Raw genomic sequence first — 18,140 nt, 5'->3', positions numbered from 1 at the left:
ACGCTACACAGACTACACAGGTACGTAGATAGGTATGTTTTCCTGGGCAGATCTGTCAACAGCATTTTTCTCTCCATTTGGCATGCCCTTACAACACAAAACAGACTTGAAAAACAACTTCAAAAAGGATGTTATATAAGCATGACATTACTGTTTTATTAAATATATTTTGTTGTTGCAGCATGAAGTTACTTGGGACAACCAAATATTTGGTCACTCTTGATGCTTTTATTTCAATATGGCAGTGAAATGTTTCTGCTAAAACTGCCAGTTATGAGTAACAGCAAAGCAAGCTCATGATTAATTTTCATTACCATATTATTTAGCTGCATGCTGGAGAAAATTTTTCTTAATTTTATATCTAAAATCAATATTCATCTCAACTAGAAAGGAACAGCAGTAAACACCTGCAGCACTTGCTCAAGGACAAATGAGGCAAATGTTGAATGCAGTGAATATTTGCCTATCAAACTTATTTCTTCTAAAATCTTTCAGACTCAAATTCATATCAGAAAGCAGAATCAGTATACCTTAGTATCAAGGACACTCCCTGAGCAAGTACAGATGTGCCTTCTTAAAAATCTAGCACCATTTGTATGGTTTACAGTTCTTGTTCATAGTCACTCAAACTGTAATACGAAGACTTTCAGTAGCCAACAAATGTGCATGATCTAAGTTACAAAATATATTCTCTTTATATATGTTTTACATGACCTGGGGATCTACCTGTTGACCATGTACACACAAAACTTTCAGTTTTTAGAAATTACCAAGAAGAATAGTATCCAGAAAAAATATAGATCTGGCGTCCTTATTAAAAACAAACAAATAAAACTAAAAAAAACCCACAACAAAACAAACAAAAAAACCCCCACACCCCACAGTTTCTGAACAATTCATCAATCTTATTTCTTTTGCCTTTTAATATGAAACCTACAAAAATTTTCACTGTAAAAGCTTTTGATGGCAAAAGAAAGAATCTCAGGAATTTGAGATTAAACAGAGGGGGATGAATAGCTGAAAATGTGATGAGGGTCAGTGTTATCCAAAAACAAAAGCACTGTTCTCCAAGAATATTTTTCATTGCATACCTATATTATAACTGACTGAATAGTAACGTATGAGAGAGTAAATGCTCCTCATGCTGTTAGTTTACAGAGACAGAGCATTAATATTGATTCCTACACGTAATACCAGTTTATTGCAGGAGAGAGCCAGCGGATTGGTTTTGTCTTGCTCCCGCTCTCTGGTTCTCCTTCTCTCTTGGTGTTGTGAACACTGTATATTTCTATGACAAAAAGAACACAAATTTACTTGATCTAGTTACGAGAAAATCCTGCTTTTGGAAGGTACTATGTGGTTACGTCTGCACCACTGAACTAAACAGGGCCAGTGCACAGGGCTGGGCAATGCTACGCAACTGCCCACACTGTTTGATCACTGGCCATTAGGTCCCTCCTCAGCATTGAACATGCACAGTTTGCACAAGTGCTCAGCAGCAGCTGTTTCCAAGAGGCAGGTGGATAAACTACCGCCTTGTCCTCAGAGGGCTAAGAGTACAGTTGTATAGACACAAGCTGTGCCACGCTGCTTGCCCAGAGAACGAAGAAGAAAAACCTTGACTTTTTCCTTCACTAATGAAGCACCACCTTCTCAGGAAGCTCATCGCTCAATTTAGCCCTGTCCTGGCTTTAGCCAGCGCTGCCAAGGGAGCTGATCAGAGAATCCGAACGGACCAGCAACTCCCAATCAAGAGACCAACCTTTTACAATAAACAAAATTAAGTTCAAGCAGTTCTTTCCTAGTGTGATTGAAAAATAAAAAAAGAAACCCTCTAGTTTATTCCCATACACCTGCAAGCTGTTTTCATTCACAGCTGATGTAAGGATGATAGCAGCACATTGTTAGCAAAATACTGCCATGGTTTTTGAGAGGCACTGAGGCTTTATCTTAATACACAAAATATACAAAGCCCATGAAACAGCCTTGTTTATACCCATAAAGCTGAACTCTCTCCCTCTCGCACAGTGTTAGAGAGACCTTGTTCAGACTGGTAGCTGGGAATGGTCTCTGGCCCGTGTTATCCCTTGGCCATTCCCAGGCACCGTCTTGGCACAACTGTGTCATAAATATGCTAATTATTAAAACATCATGAAAACCGTATGCTATGGTTTTTATTTTAAGATAATAAACCTGCCTGTTTTCTGGCAGTGTTTCAATTAACTTTCTGAAGTTGCTACCCGCTGTCTTTATCCTTCATTAAAAATAATTTCCAATATGACTGGAAGAGTGAAGAAGATTCTGTTTATTATTTACAGTCTATTTATTATTTGTGAAATCAGTGATCATGGTACTTTCTTGTAGCATCCACAGGCTGTTTTCTTCCATGAGAACATAATTGTAAAAATAGACTAACTCAGGTTGGAGGCAAGTCAGGGTGGAACTTACTAAAAATAACACAACATTTTGCTTCACTGGAAACAAGCAAGTAACAGTCGCTGAAATGGAGAGCTGAAAGAAACAATGGCTATTGCCTCATGGTAGTAAAAATACACAGGCACCTACAAAAAGCAGTTATTCGTGAATACAAAGATTGTATTTTCTGGCATGTCAGAGTCCAATAAGTTTCCATAAGTGCTTCCTGATGCAGAGAAACAAATGAGTGCTCTCATTTTGCAAGGAGGAAACCAAAGTAATGAGAGTCTGACTGAACAACCTGTACTCACATCATGCTCACATTAATGCTAATGCCAACAGGCTGTGAGAAATTAAGTGATTAATTTGAGTAGGCAAGTGGCTTGAATCCCTCATGAATAAATTTCTTATGTAATTCACCTATATAGGTTACAAACTGAAGTAGCCTAAATTGCTAAAGACTGTTAAAGCATACAGAGTTATTCTTACTGGAAAAAGAATGATATTTCCTTTGATTTACCATACAAGGAAAATAGTTTTGTGCCAGTGATTTGAAAGAACAGCAGCTGGTTGCCCTCTACATTTTAACAGAGAGTGTGTTTGCTGACTGAGCAACTGCCAACTGTTCAAAAAATAAAGACATTTTAAATAAATTTACCAACATGTATCTGTGCTCAGTGTTAAGAAAAACAGATTTATTTTCAAGAAAATTTTAAGTTTGTTCTATATTATAAAAATACGGCTTCATTTTCAGTTCCCTACAATGTTAACTGCAACCATTAACTTTAAACTTTATAGTTGCTTACAAGTTCTTTATAACACCAAAAAGAATTGTCATAAATTCATAAAAAAAATTAGATAAAGCAAGTCATTAGAATGGCATATGGAAAAGAAAGAAAAAAGAAAAAAAAACACAACGAACCAAAAGCAGATGAAGAAGTGCTAATATATTGTAATGGTTCAGACGAAAAAATGGAAAAGCTTTGATTTGCCAGTATGGATTGAAAACTGAGTTCTACAGTAAGGTCTGCTTTCTTTCAGTTCAATGAGATTCTTGACACTGATTTCAGTGTTATGATCACGCCACAACAGAATGCTGTAGCTGCAGGGATCACACTACATTGTAAGGTACACAATACATCTTTCTATACCAAAAAAAATCCCAATGAAAAAAAAACCAAAAAAACAAAACCCCAATACTTTTCCACACTGTTACTATTATACCGTTAAATACTTTTAATAAGAAAGTGTATTAACCTTTTATTAGGATTCCATAAAATATTAATAACTTAAAAAAAAGTCCTGTAACCCTAGGTAATCTAGCCCTCTTTAGCCAAAACAGTATTTGCAATACTAGTTTCGGCAGTGTGTGTAGCTGAAAGACTACAGTCCTACTGGCTGTACTATATATATACACATGTAAACCTTTAAGAAGAAAATGAAGTGTTCCATATATTATTTAAGTTACAGCATGCAAACCTGATTAAGTAAATCAAAAGTAGTATCGATTATGTGTCAAGACTCAGTCAAATAAAATGGAATTTAAAATATTATTGACAAGAAACTTATAGTGCAGAAAACAACATGAATGATCCTACACTAAAATTATGTAAGATATAAAGAGAAGAAACCTCACTATTATTTTCCAACTCACCTCCTCCCTGTTTCCCCAAAGAAGGATCTGGTTACCTTGTTTTTCACAAAATAAAGTAACCTGGTATCTGTTAACTGGTGTTCATAGGGGAAAGGAAAGCTCATGCCCGGAATCTTTTCTGCCTTTAAGGACTTATGTTTAAAAGGAAACAAAAGGAACTCTTCTTTTGTTAGCCACTGCTATCTTCATAAAAGTATATGATTTCAAAAAAGAAGGCCTTTAGGTAAAATCACAAATGTACAACTAAGTAACTTGCATCAAATGATCACTTAGTTTCATTTGAACTACACCTAAAGAAAAAAGACATCTTGCTTTTCCTCATTCCTTGCCATCATGGTTATGACGATAGTTTCCAGGAATTTCAGGTCAAGTATATTTCTAACTGTATTTTTAAAATTTTATTTTAACAAACACACTTCCCTAGTAATTTCTAAATTTCTTCCCCTCTTAATTGCTAAGATTTCAATGACCATTCTTTGCCTGACTTTGCAAATGAAAAATTCACTGCTACATACATGGAAAACAGCCCCTTCATGTAGCAAGGAGACAAGCCCGTTAGCATAGAGAGTATAAGCAAAAAATTAAAAGACTAAAATGTAGCTATCAAAATTATTAAAAAATGAGACCACAGTATTAATACTGTCCTGATGTCAGAAACTCAAATTGACTTCATTGGGGACTGCCATCAGTCAGCTCCACTTTAAATTAGGCAAAATAAATTTTAATATGGCATCAATTTTAATACAGTTTATTTTATGATACTTCAGAAACCATTTGTTACACCTTCTTCACAGACAAAAATGCTAATGAATCCTCCTTAACACTTGAAGAGCCATATGGAAGATTGTGCTCACAGTGTAAGCATGCACATCTACTGATAGCTCTTTCCTTATATAGATCTGCAGCTGCTTCACGACTGCTGAGGCAGCAGCTTCATCAGCAGACGGAAGGTTCACAGAGGTCTTCACCTGGTCTAATCTTTGTGGTGGGTTTTATTTTAAAGCCTAGGGCTGGCATCAAAGTCTATAGCATCATACAATGTTCCTTTCAGACTGTCTTGTCTTCTGCTTTCTGTTATGGTCCTGAGGATGGACAACCTCTTTGGCCTTTCCAGTATGAAGCCACAGAGAAGCCTATTAATTGCTGGTGCTGTAAGCTGCTCATCAACAAGGCCTGCAATCTGCTAGCAGTCCTCAGGAAATTGTGCTGTTCTCCTGTGCATCGGCAAGAACTCTAAAATATGGAGTATCTGAGTGCCTGTGCCTCAGTAACAACATCCAAAACAAAAAAAAGGAAAAATAAAACAAAAGCTGTTTATTAACCTACACACATATAGGGGATAAGTTTTAAAGTACATGGTGGCTTAATTTCCTAAATGTTATACCATAACGGGAAACACTCCAAGCCTTCAGTTTATTCCTTACACAGTGTTATTTACCTGTGGAGACCATCTTTCACGTGTGGCTCTCCCAACCAACACTGTTAGTGGGAGGTTCAGGTCTGAGACAGAAGGCCAACCGAACTGAAGTCACATCGGAAAACTTCCTAAATGTGAGGATGTAGATAGGCAAGCCATGGCTTCCCAGCATTGACAATCTCACTTTCATGCCGTTAAACCATGTGGGCACCTCCAGTACATTTCTGAGTTTTCTTTTCCAGAAATTAGAATAAAGAAGCCATTTACAAAATAATTCTCATTCTTTAATGAAGGACATACTGCGAAGGCTAAAATCCCTATTTTTATAATGGCTAATTTCTTCCCAATATATGAAACTCTCATCCAGGATCCAACACCCTGTTGACTCCTCTCTGTCCTCGAAACCGCCTTTCTCATTCTTTCTTGCTTGGGGTGCTTCATACAGCTCAGCTGACAATATATACTGAATTTTAATAAAACTGTTCTGAGATTAAATTTTGTATTTACTGGCCATGACCTCTTCAGCTGTCATACTCATGTGACATCAAATAAAGTCTAAGTTTAGATGACATGCTTCTTTCTAAACCGGACACTAAGAGGTCTGTCCACATTGTGCAATTTCTTATTATGTAGGTGCTGTGAGGGCACTGCACATTCTACACTTCTCTTTGAAGTAGGCATCATTTCACCTTACAGTAAACTACTGATTACCAACATTAGTGTTTGGATTAAAGTATCTTCAGAACAGAGAGATTAAACTTTCAGTTGGACATGAAAATTATAATCAACTCCTGAAGTGGTATTTATTACCATATTACTAATTGGTTTAACAAATTACATGGTGGAGTTTTTCCATTGCTTTGCAGCATTTTATTACAAGGAGCAGATAAAACTTTCATGTGACAATTTTGGAATCCTTTGATAGGTAAGCTGCTATTTAAAGATACATAATATCCTGAAATAAATTTATTACAATGTATTTCATTATAACCATCCAATCATTTTAAACTGATGTTAATCAACACAGCTGCCTTTCCCCCCTCCTGTCTTGGTCTGAACTTTTCTACCCTTATAGTGGTCCCTCATTTCAGCTAATGTGAGTAGGTGTGATAAACATGATAAACTAGACTAGGTGGGTTTTAGGCAAAACTTGGTCTAAAATTAACATGTTAACATTTTTCCTTAATCTCCCTAATCAACTAAGAAGAAAAAAAAAGTTTGTCCTAAATCCCAATAGTTCGCTGAGCAGTCATGTGAAAGCTTAGATTGTCTCAAGAGAAAGAGAAAAAAGGAATAAATCACCAGAAGAGGTTAGAGAATAGGAATGTCTCATGGCATCATCACTGGATTAAAGGAAGAGTGGAATAATGGCATCAGAATGACAGTCGAGTCTTGAATGTAAATTGAAAATTTCAAAGATTCATAATGAGCAAGATTATCTCAATTTTCCCTTAGAATAGCACAGAATGATGATGAATTGAATTATCAAGTCACTTTCTTGATTTAATACTACAAAACCTGACATAACTTAAAAAAAAATATTTAAAACTTTAAAGCTTAGGTGAAACATTACTATAGAAGGGAAAATAGTGAGCCCTTGTCACAGGTAAAAGAGACAATCAGAGTTCATAAAAACTAAATGTAATTAAAATTTTAGTTATATTTTGAAAATGTATAGAGGAAAATAAAGAAAATGCATTAATTTAGTGAAACAAAAAGAGAAAAAAAAATCTAGAGAAAAAATAACTGCAGATGTCTGCTGATAACATAATTTGAAGAGGAGCCTATCTACTATATTGATATTAAATTACCACAACAAAGTTTTCAAATTCAAAAATTGAGCACTGAAGTCCTAATTCTTATAAAAGCTTTTTGAATAACACTTAAAGCTTGATAATATACTAATACCCACAGAGTTTTGAGGAACATCAACCAGCAACATCAAGTAAAGCATTTCAAGGACTTACTAGAGATGTTTCCATTTTTGAAAATATCACAAATCTCTGCAGTCTTCTTTACCTCATACACTGTGGATGAGTCATTAGTAAAAAAAAAAAAAAAAAAAAAAATATCAGGAAAGAACATAGTGGAACTTGCCAAATCAAATAAACCCACTTTCCTATGTCTTGTATAAATATGTCTTCACCAAAAAGAAAAGCAACAAAGATGTAAACGCGCACAATTCATTAACTGTTCAAACATGTATTCTCCTTTCTTTCATATTAGAGTTATAACTGACATAACTAAGGTAAAATCATTGAAGGCTTTTTGGTCATTTTTTCATCTTCAGTTTCTTGTTTTCAAAAAAGACTTTTTTCTTTTTTTTTTTTTATTCCTGAAAATGTATGAAGCAACCAAGTATGGGTAAGTATAACAAACACAGTCAGGAAATCCAGAAAATTTAATATCCATATATTAATTTAATATCCATATCCCAAAACCTTTTAATATTACTGTAGTTATCTATTAGATTATTCAGTGTACAGTTAATGCCTCTGTACAGAAGAGTAGACAAAAATTTAAATGACCTGCCAAAATATATTAAAAAAAAATTTAGTCTTACAAATTAGAGGTAAAACAAAATTTATGCTGTCTCGCTAAACACTGCACCTTCCCTACCTCCATGCTTGTATATTTTTACTTAAGAGCTCCAAGAAAAGTATAGGTACATTAGAAAAAGCCAAAGCATATCCTATTCGTTCTTTCTTTCTTTCATACACACACACAGAGCTAATTTTGGATCATCTTACACAATTAGGGGAGATGTCTTCAGTATGCAGAAGCAAAGAGAACTGGAAATACTCCTGCAACTACAGATGAAATGGTGGGCAGGTCTCTGAAAAGAGTCTGCATATCACAGTGATCCCTGGTGCTCTCAAATCTGAAAATATTCTCCATCAATAAAAACTGAGTCCACAAGATATCAGCAATTCATCTTGGTCATCTGTGACTTTGTCAGCTACAATTAATGTGGCATGAAATCCACAATGAAGATAATGAGAAACTATTTCCCACTATATCCCGTGGACAGCTATGCTCTTATAACTACACCACATGTAACAAATCTCAGAGACATACCCAAGACTCCCTTTATTGAGTTGGCAACACCGAAAGGCAGTTCTGTCAGTTACAATTCTTAACTGCTGCACTGAAAATCAGCAGCTCCCCTGCATCCAGCCTCCCCATTAGACCTATATACTACCAGAAGCGTGCTACGAGATTCTTCTATAAAACCTTAAAAAGTACCTGGGTTTACAACACAGCAAACAATAAAAACTATGGCACCAATTAGCTGTGTGAACAACAGTCTCCTCTCTTTTTTCCTGCAGCCTCCTTTCCTGGTCTGCTTTTGAGCTGAGCAGACCTGCCCAGAACACCTTGTGCTTGTCTGAAAGACTATTTCCTTCACTGCTCTCAGCATTGCGACCAGCTAAACAGTTCATAGTCTGAAGTGTCAGGTTTGAAATATTGCAGGGCATTTGTGCTGTAAAGTCCTTAGCTATGGTTCTTCTCAACAGCACGAATTGGTCCCAGTCACTGTCCTTTTCCATTTACTACCTTTTATTCTGCAGCATGTGGTTAATCCTGACATGATAATTCTTGTAGAGATTTGAAATCAGATACAAGGTTCAAGAACAGTACACTTAATTACAAGCATAGTGAACACAAAAAATTTGAACAATGAGATTGTACGTGGGGACCAAAAAGGAGCATCGTGAATACCTCTGGATGAATAAAGAGGACCAAAGAGAGTAGAAAAGAAAAGGCAATCAATAAAAGCCGTTGAAGCACTAAAACAAATAAAGCAATAAAATTATTGGGAGGACAAATTAACTTAGAGACAATTCTTTCTTGCTGTGAATCATTTACAAGAAAGTTAAAACTAGGCAAGGTGAAGTAAAAGGCAGAAGAAGATCAATTTCATTTCACTTCCAGAAGCGAAGCAACATTTCAAATTGCCATAAAACACTTGTTAATTGCCGTTATCGATCACTTCAGTTGAATGGTTGCATTCCAGATCTCTTCTGTTATTCATCTGCGTTGTACACTGAGACATGCTTTGATTCATGAGTTCTTAAATTAAAACTGAGCCCCAAATTTTCAACGTCTATGTACTGTGTCTACCCCACAGTTCAGGTCTTCTTAGCCCAGCTATTTAGCTTCTCTTTGCCCATCTTGAACAAATGTTGCTATTTCTATTTAGAGTAACCTGCCAGTGAAAATAAAAGGAAAGCATTCTCTCCTCCCTTTCTCCAGGACACTCTGAAGCACCCTGAAGATTGATGCCTACAGCAAAACAAGCTGACAAGTCAGTAATGACATTCATTTATGAATGTTATTATTCTTCATGGAAAATTGCTTTAAATTTTTTGAATTATTTCACTTACTACTAAACAGGGACTGAACTGGAAGACTCAGTAATGCATTTTTTCTACTTGATTTCTAGAAACAAGATAAACTTGGAGATGTCAGAAACACTGTACACTGTTCACTCAAGGACTTTCTGAATAAGTTAACACATGACTCAGGGCGAGACTAAGTTTCAAGATCTTTAAGAGATCATTCTGACAAACAAGAGGTTACTGAGTTGAAATTTAGACATATATCCTAAGCCAAAACCTCCAACAGATATGCAGCAAAGCAAAGAGAACTTACAGCATTCTTATAATTGAAGTAAAATTCACACAAACTATGTTGTCATTACACAGAACATGTTTGTGCAAGCAGAGCACATTGCAGTGCCAGTTATGAAGACATTTAAATGCCTGCTGAGCTAGTTGGACAGAAATCCATTCTTGAATTGCAGACAAAATGCAGAACAAAACCTGTAAAAAGAGGCACTGGCACATGAGCAAAGGAACAGTGCCTAGGTGAAGTGCACATCCAACTGGTAATCTACCATAGTTACAGAAAAAATGCCTAATATTTAGGTCAAATTCTGCAAAATAAGACAATGTCACTTGAGCTAGTACTCAAGACTGCAAACACTGAATATTATTTTTTTCTATGCAGAAGTTAAAAATAAGTGTAATTTTGGGTGGCAAGACTGAAGATACAAAGGAAATCAGAAAAAAAACCAAACAAACAAGTATGTTTTAGAAATCTCATAAAAGTACTCATAATTAGGCTGCACTCCAATTCTAGCATTCCAGAGTATCTGGGGAGCGAAATACAAATATTGATCCAAATATTGGTTTGGGAAATTATAGCCATACTTAACAGTGAAAAACTTGTGTTTACATTTCAAATATTTGAGTAAAAATTGTCTCATATTTCTCTAAAGTACAAGAATACATGCACCTGTCACATAAATTTAACTGCATAGACGCTAATCTTCGTTAGTTCAGGGTGGATTGACTTCAGGGCAAAGTCAGGTAAGTTTTTGGTATATCTTTCCAGAATAATTAAAAACATTATCATCCCTAGCAACATCTCTCCTAAAAGTTCTCACTAACTAAAAGCTGGCACTGGGATGTCCCATGGTTGTTGCACACTTAAATCTGTCTCCATTAGCAGGTGAAGAAAGGCTCCAGATTAGCACTGACATGCTGGGGTACAGGCATAGCTTCTACTTCATGGCTTTACTGCATTGAAGACAACTCATCAGATCATAGAATCATAGAATGGTTTAGGTTAGATGGAGCCTTAAAGACCATCTAGTTCCAACTCCCCTGCCATTGGCAGGGACACCTCCCACTAGACCAGGTTGCTCAAAGCTTCATCCAACCTGGTCTTGAACACCTCCAGGGATGGGGCATGCTACAATTCATGCTAAAATCACCAAAGTTGCTTTTGCCATGAATATATGTACATACCTAGGAGCCCAGTGTCTCTTCTCCAGTCTAATCCAAAACATATCAGAACTGCAGAATTTCAGCTCATGGTTCCAGAAATAACAAGAAATGCTTAGAATGTCACTCTCCATGAAAAGAAGGAATGAAAGCATGTCATGAAACACATGACACAATGAGATGCCATCTTTACTGAAAAGTTAGGATTTCACACAGAGGACTTCATCAGGACTAGATTAACCTACCCATTCTTTGTTCAGTTATCATACTGTCACGTATGGAAAGCATCCTGTTCCATAAAGGTTTTTTGACTTCGGCAGCTTTAACTCAGCATCAAAAAAAAAATTAAACATCGAGAATAGGCTTTAAGCTTTAAATGTAAGTGAATAAAGGTTGCATATAAAAATGTGAATCCCAATTTAAATAATTCTACTCAAGTCACACAATGAAGCACTTCGTTTTTTACTTAGAGCCCTTTAACATCAAGGATAGCATGAGTATGTGTTCATGTTGTCTTCATCGGAAATATGCAGACATACCTTCTTCAATCACGGTCCTTGTGCAGATTAAGTACCTCAGTGCTTATTTAATAACTTGGCCCCAGGCTAACGTTTCCTCTTCTGCTTTCACCATGTCACATAGAAAGCAGTGTATGCAATGCACAGATACACAGCAAATCCTGCATCATTAAACCAGGACAGTATTCTAATGCAGAAACACACTCCATAGGCTGAATTACTGCAGAATTCCCCTCAATGTCTTCACTGTTTGTTGCTGTCTAATGCACAAACACTTATTTTCCTATTTTACCAGCATAAGAATAAAATGCCATCTACAAGTTTGCTTTTCCAGAGTAAAGGGAAATGTTGCTATACTACCAGTATAACTGTGTACTTGTGACAAAAGAGAACTTGTGACACAACAACGAGGACATCATTTGCATGCAAAGGAAAAAGCAGTTTTGAAGCATGGCAGTGCCAAATCGACTTCTAAATTTAGTCATCTAAATCCAGTGTTCCTTTAGTGTGTGGGTATGTAATAAATGTGTGTTTCACAAGTAGCAGTGAGTTTCAAAGCTTGTGTTTCAAGATGTGGGGTTTTTTAAAGTACATCAAGAAACCTAAATCTCCCATTTTAAGAGCAAAATGAATTTTCATTCATGCTTCATGAATAAGAATTTTTAAAATGCTTTATTTTTAATAGGGACACATCAATTACCAGACATAGAGCTGTAATCCATGTACTGAACTGCTCCCTAGCTCTTCTAAAGAATGAGAAATATAAAATTTTCCCTGTTTTTTCTGCTGTGCTGCAAGTTGTCTTCAGAGCTGTTCTGTAACATGGAAGAACAAGGTTAAATTTCTCATTAAACATTAATTCAAGATTTAGCTCCTGAATAAAATAATTCTTGATTCTTTATCAAATTTGTACGGTGCCCCTGAGGTACCACAGCACATTTAAACTAAAACTATCTCTAATACTTTATGTGCATGACTGCATATCTATATTAATACATTCAGGTCAAACTGCAGTACATCAGGTACTATTAGCAATTAACTGCGGTCCTGATCCAGCTCTCACTGAAGTAAATATAAGTTTTTACTCATTTAACCATGAAGTAGACTGAACTAGTAAGTTTAGGATAGATGTGCAAAGATGTAATAAAGATGGAAAAAGATGCAAAATAAAGATTGAAAATCCATCCCTGTATCCTTTCATGGTAGTTAATGACTTCATAGGTACTATACATTTTTTCCTAAAGTGTCTTATTATTCAGATACAGAAGATTATATTTTTTTTATTTTCAAATTAAGAACCAGAACTACCAAACCAGAAACATCAACCATACTGTAACTCCCTGTTATATATATATATCCTTATACCTCTTTATTTGTCTTAGCTATAGCGGCATAACAGCATAAAGACAATTTCCATGAACATCCTTATTTAAATCCTCCTGTTCTCTGTGGGTTCTAGACTGTCCAAATTATGTGACCCATACGATGCATCACAAAGCTGCAATGTTCACACTGACTTTAAGAAATAACGATAAAGAAATGTCAAAAAATAATATATGCATGCATCTGTTTCCTGTGTAGAGACAGAACTGATGAAGTTTATGTATATTGTTTTCAATCAGGGTAGCTTTAAATGTTCTGAAGTTGTGTTTCTTTCCCCTCTATAGGATCCTACAAAACCAAACATTAATCTGATTTCATAAATCATCACAAGAATGTACATAGTACACATACACTCCCTTAAGTGAAGATAAGAAAGAGAGTACACTGTTAATGACAGACTGAAGAAAATAAGTCTTCACTGAAAAGGTGCAGAAAACACCTGTTTCTTATGCTCATAAAAATAAATTAAATGAATTACAATAAATGTATATATGAAAAAAGTTGTTGCCCCTCTATCCAGGTATCTGTTTTTCCATTTTTCCTTCTAATCCTGTAAAACTGATACACGGTGTCTCTTAAGACAGAAGGGAAAGAGAAAGATGCACTGTAATTCTTACAAGACAGTATAATACCTTATTGTTTAACATACGTAGAATCATAGAATCTTCATGGTTGGAAAGGACCTTTGAGATCACCGAGTCCAACCATACACACAAAAGAAAAAAAACCCCTACAATCTCTGCCACTAGAGCATGCCCTGAAGGGCAAAATCTAGACGTTTCCTAATTACCTCTAGGGATGGTGACTCAACCACCTCCCTGGGCAGGCTGTTCCACTGCCTGACCACTCTTTCAGTAAAGTAATTCTTCCTAATATCTGATCTAAACCTCCCCTGCTGCAACTTCAGACCTTTTCCTCTGGTCCTGTCATTGTTCACTTGGGAGAAGAGGCCAACACCCACCTCTCTACAACATCCTTTCAGGTAGTTGTAGAGGGCAATGAGGTCTCCCCTCAGCCTCCTCTTCTCCAACATGGAGACATGCCCAGCTCCCTCAGCCTCTCCTCATATGACCTGGTCTCCAGACCCCTCACCAGCCTGGTAGCTCTCCTCTGGACACGCTCCAGCACTTCAATGACCCTCCTGTACAGAGGGGCCCAGAACTGAACACAGTACTCAAGGTGAGGCCTCACCAGGGCTGAGTACAGAGGCACGATCGCTTCCCTACTCCTGCTGGCCACGCTATTCCTGATACAAGCCAGAATGCTGTTGGCCTTCTTGGCCTCCTGGACACACTGCTGGCTCATGTTAAGCTGGCCGTCCACCAGCACCCCCAGGTCCTTTTCTGCTGGGCAGCTTTCCAGCCACTCTTCCCCAAGCCTGTAGCGTTGCTTGGGGTTGTTGTGACCGAAATGCAGGACCCAGCACTTGGCCTTATTAAACCTCATACAGTTGGCCTTGGCCCATCGATCCAGCCTGTCCAGGTCCCTCTGTAGAGCCTTCCTACCCTCAAGCAGATCAACACTCCCACCTAGTTTGGTGTCGTCTGCAAACTTACTGAGGGTGCACTCAATCCCCTCATCCAGATCATTGATAAAGATATGAAACAAAACTGGCCCCCAAAACTGAGCCCTGAGGGACACCGCTGGTGACCGGCCACCAAGAGGATTTCATCCCATTAATCACAACTCTCTGGGCACGGCCAGCCAGCCAGTTTTTAACCCAGCGAAGAGTACACTTGTCTTCAAGTACAGAACACACACAGTACAGGTGTGCTGTAAACGTACTAATCACCGTCTCAGTAAATCACAAACAATAGCAGACAAGCGTGAATGCAGCCTGGCATTGTACTTGTATGACTTATCAGCAATTCCTCCCTCTGTTTTGGCAGTGAACATAATGCTAAGCCAAAACAACACCTTAAGCCAATATCCAGGCAGTTTGAAAAATTAGTATTGTGGTGAACTCAAACATGTTCTTTCACAATTACCCTTGCTACCCATTCTCTTTCTATGTCCATCTTTTTACTCTTTTTACATTGCCAACGGCATCCTGGGCTGCCTCAAAAGAAGCTTGACTGGCAGGTCGAGGGAAGTGATTGTGCCCCTCTGGTCCGCTCTTGTGAGACCCCACCTGGAATACTGTGTCCAGCTCTGGAGTTCTCAGCACAGGAAAGACATGGACCTGTTGGAGCGAGTCTAGAGGAAGGCCACAAAGACGATCAGAGGGCTGGAGCAGCTCTTCTACGAAGACAGGCTGAGAGAGTTGGGGTTTTTCAGCCTAGAGAAGAGAAGGTTCTGGGAGAACTCATAGCAGCCTTCCAGTACTTAAAGCGGGGCTATAGGAAAGGTGGACATGGATTCTTTATCAAGCAGTGTAGCGACGAGACACGGTCATCACAAGGGGTGGTGGTTTTAAACTGAAAGAGGGGAGATTTACATTAGATATTAGGAAGAAATTCTTTATTGTGACAGTGGTGAGGCACTGGAACAGGTTGCCCAGAGAAGTTGTGGATGCCCTTTCCCTGGAAGTGTTCAAGGCCAGGCTGGATGAGGCTTTGAGTAACCTTGTCTAGTGGGAGGTGTCCCTGCCCACGGCAGGGGGGTTGGAACTAGATGATCTTTAAGGTCCCTTCCAAGCCAAATCATTCAACATGAGCTGGCAATGCACGCTTGCAGCCCAGAAAGCCAACCACATCCTGGGCTGCATCAAAAGAAGTATCGCCAGCAGGACAAGGGAGATGACTCTGCCCCTCTACTCCACTCTGGTGAGACCCCACCTGGAGTACTGCATCCAGCTCTGGAGTTCTCAGCACAGGAAAGACATGGACCTGTTGGAGCGGGTCCAGCGGAGGGCCATGAAGATGATTGGAGGGTGGAGCACCTCTGCTATGAGGACAGGCTGAGAGAGTTGGGGTTGTTCAGCCTGGAGAAGAGATAGCTCTAGGGAGACCTTATAGCAGCCTTCCAGTACACCTAAAGGGGGCCTATAGGAAAGATGGAGAGGGACCCATTATCAGGGAGTGCAATAATAGGATGAGGGGTAACTGCTTTAAACTGAAAGAGAGGAAATTTAGACTAGATATTAGGGAGAACTTCTTTACTGTGAGGGTGGTGAGGCACTGCAACAGGGTGCCCAGGGAAGCTGTGGATGCCCCATCCCTGGATGTGTTCAAGGCCAGGCTGGATGGGGCTTTGAGCAGCCTGGTCTAGTGGGAGGTGTCCCTGCCCAGGGCAGGGGGGTTGGAACTAGGTGGTCTCTAAGGTCGCTTCCAACCCAAACCATTCTATGATTCTGTGATCTCTGGCAACACAGTACTATTACAGCACACAAAGAGGGGGATCGTGTCAGACAACTCACAGCCATCCCGGAAAAAAAATGTTAGCACATTTCACCTGCTTTTCTAAGTTCAAAACCAGCAGTGTCTTAAGTCTTTGGTGACTTGAAATTAATTTGACCTTAGTAAGACTGTGCAAGACTGTGCACTATATTTTCATTACTAACCACACTGTGCAATTGTGTGTTTCCAATATGTACATGTATCTAGAACTGCAAAGATTCTGATTCTTAATATAGGAAGCATTCAAGTTCAATTACTAATTTTAGTGTGTTTATGTTAAAACCAGATTATTTTAAGGTAATTCTGAGAGGTATGATGAAGATAGAGAAAAATCAACTTTCTAGCCCCAAAACCTTTTCCATCAGTTTTTTTTTGTTCTTGTTTGTTTGTTTGTTTTGTTGGTGTCTGTGTTTGGGGTTTGTTTTGTTTTGTTTTCTGATTCTAGCAGTTTTAAAAGAAAAAAAGTAGTAAAATAAAGTGGCAGATATACGCTACCAGGACCAACAGTACTGTCGCTGTCCATTTTCTAAATAGACTGTCCGTTTGCTAACTACTAACAAAGTTGTGCATCTTTACTAACAAATCAGGTAAACTTCCTCATCTTCTTGAAGAGAACTGAATTTACATCTCAGACTATCATAATCTAACCAGTTTTCTACAATGATTTTAGGGCCATCAGATTAAAAGATTTCATAAGGAATCTATTCTTTCTTTGCATTATATCAATGTATACCATAATGAAAGAGTATAGATGCATTGTCTATGTGCAGATGCAAAAACATAAGTATATGGTACAAGCAATACATTTTGTAGCTCAGATTGTGCATAATTCCACGTACAGAGATGGCTGAATATTAGATTAACTAAGGACCAGTGGCGGTGAGGTGCTGATCTGATTCCCATGCCTTCTCTCAGTCTAAGGGACCAAGACAGAGAGGACAACCAGATACAACATCTAAATTGAGGGGGTTAAAGTCTATCAGGGAGAAAGAATAAATTAGAGCTTTGCACAGTTCCCTGAGCTTCTAAATCATAAAATCAAATGAAAAGTGAGAACAAAATACCTTCCTTCCCAGTTTCACAAGTGGTGTACAAACATAACTCTTCAGTCTATTTTCTTTCTATAAAAGTCCTAAATTGGAAATGGAAAAATTTATTTCAGCTTGCTTTAGTTTCAATTAAGTGAATATGACAAACAAGAAGAGTAACTGGCTTGCACTGAGTTGAATCTCATTTGGTTCCTTAAATAGACTTAGCTATTACTCATACTGAGTAAAGAAGTATAATTAAGCTCATGTTAATACAGGAGGCTGAAAATTAATTCATTATATATTATGAAAAGAATTTTCCTTTTATCTACTATCAGATTAGCTGCAGACATGATTTTTTTCAGTGTCTTCTTTCTGCAAGTAAGTTCTTTACTAAAAATTCTTTTGGAGCACTTACTTCTCTGAATGAATGACAGTAACTCTGAGAATTTCAACCTGATGTGATGACTCCAATTTAAAAATGAGAAATTAAGTTATGGGAAAAGTCTGTATTTGCTGTGGTTTAAACAAACAAACAAACAAACAAAACAAAACAAACAACCACAAACAGAACAACAAAAATCCTACCAGTTTT

The 18,140-nt window shown here is 37.8% G+C and overlaps 1 protein-coding gene across 7 annotated transcripts in view; it reads right to left on the bottom strand.

The window, feature by feature from the left end:
* CDH18 (cadherin 18) overlaps nucleotides 1-18,140 on the bottom strand; it is a 582,930-nt gene that overhangs the window by 449,197 nt on the left and 115,593 nt on the right. The window contains exon 1 of one of the 7 annotated variants that reach the window (XM_063326113.1): nucleotides 7,454-7,478. The exons of the other annotated variants lie outside the window; for them this stretch is intronic. The gene's annotated coding sequence lies outside the window, so the exon portion shown is untranslated. Of the gene's footprint in view, nucleotides 1-7,453; nucleotides 7,479-18,140 lie in introns of those variants that run through there. 7 annotated transcript variants of the gene reach the window in all.

This window comes from Chroicocephalus ridibundus, chromosome 2 (assembly GCF_963924245.1).
Source record: "Chroicocephalus ridibundus chromosome 2, bChrRid1.1, whole genome shotgun sequence".
Lineage (NCBI taxonomy): Eukaryota > Metazoa > Chordata > Aves > Charadriiformes > Laridae > Chroicocephalus > Chroicocephalus ridibundus.
The sequence above is the reverse complement of the archived record's forward strand: the minus strand, read 5'-3'. Positions and strand labels throughout refer to the sequence as shown.